This window comes from Penaeus monodon, chromosome 30 (genome assembly GCF_015228065.2).
Source record: "Penaeus monodon isolate SGIC_2016 chromosome 30, NSTDA_Pmon_1, whole genome shotgun sequence".
Taxonomy (NCBI): domain Eukaryota; kingdom Metazoa; phylum Arthropoda; class Malacostraca; order Decapoda; family Penaeidae; genus Penaeus; species Penaeus monodon.
Genome location: NC_051415.1, coordinates 827,458 through 828,341, shown reverse-complemented (window position 1 = coordinate 828,341; position 884 = coordinate 827,458). Strand labels below are relative to the sequence as shown.

Genomic DNA, 884 nt, shown 5'->3' with positions numbered 1-884 from the left:
TTTTAAAAAAATGGTATCCTTATGGTGTCCGGCAGAGGAACTTGTCAAAAGTTAATGCCCTCAACTCCAGCTTCTTTACAGGATGTCACATTTGCTGCAGATCTAAAGCCACCCGGACCACGCATCAGCCATCACGCCTCCCTACCCAGATGTGTGCGTTTCCTCTTATAAGAAGCAGTCACGGTTAGAGAAAATAAGAGACCATAACCTCAGGCAGAACTGGAAGCTCCACTCAGCAGTCTTCAGGTGACCCTAACCCCTCATTGGCTGTGTACAGGCCCCTCTGACTGCCCGGCATGTGATTCTACTTACCGTAATTGTGGGCGTAAGGGTCATTGGGCCAGGAGAGAGAAATGCCCTGCTAAAGCTGCTCATGTAGCACTGTAAGAAGCTAGGTCATTATGACAAGTGCTCCGCTCAGACCTTATCCGCACCATCGTCGACCCACAACTGTACAGCCAATGCCTGCCGTCATGCGCTAATGTCATGCTTTCCACTGGTTCTACTAGTCCATCTGCATTCAGTTCACTCACTATAACAAGTCCTTTCAGTTGCACATGTTACCAGACACAGGTGCGGACATTGCTGTGATTAGAGAACAACATCTCGCCTCCCTCAACATACCGAAGAGCAGCCTCTGAAAGATAACCACCTCTGCTACCCTTACAGCTGATGGGTCAGAGATGTCACCTGCCCTTGGATATTTCATTGCAACTTTGAGGCTTGGCAGGCAATCTTGCAAGGCCACAGTATAAGTCCACAAGGATATCCCGACGACCTCTTCTCTCCTACGTCCACTGTAAAAAGCCCATTATTCAACACATTCACCACGTCAACCGTTGCACTCAGCTACCAAAATCTGCCACCGTTGCTCCAGCAGCTCC

The 884-nt window shown here is 49.2% G+C and overlaps 1 protein-coding gene across 1 annotated transcript in view; it reads right to left on the bottom strand.

The window, feature by feature from the left end:
- Window positions 1-884, bottom strand: part of LOC119592260 (protein O-linked-mannose beta-1,2-N-acetylglucosaminyltransferase 1-like) — a 63,690-nt gene that overhangs the window by 1,232 nt on the left and 61,574 nt on the right. The window lies entirely within an intron of this gene.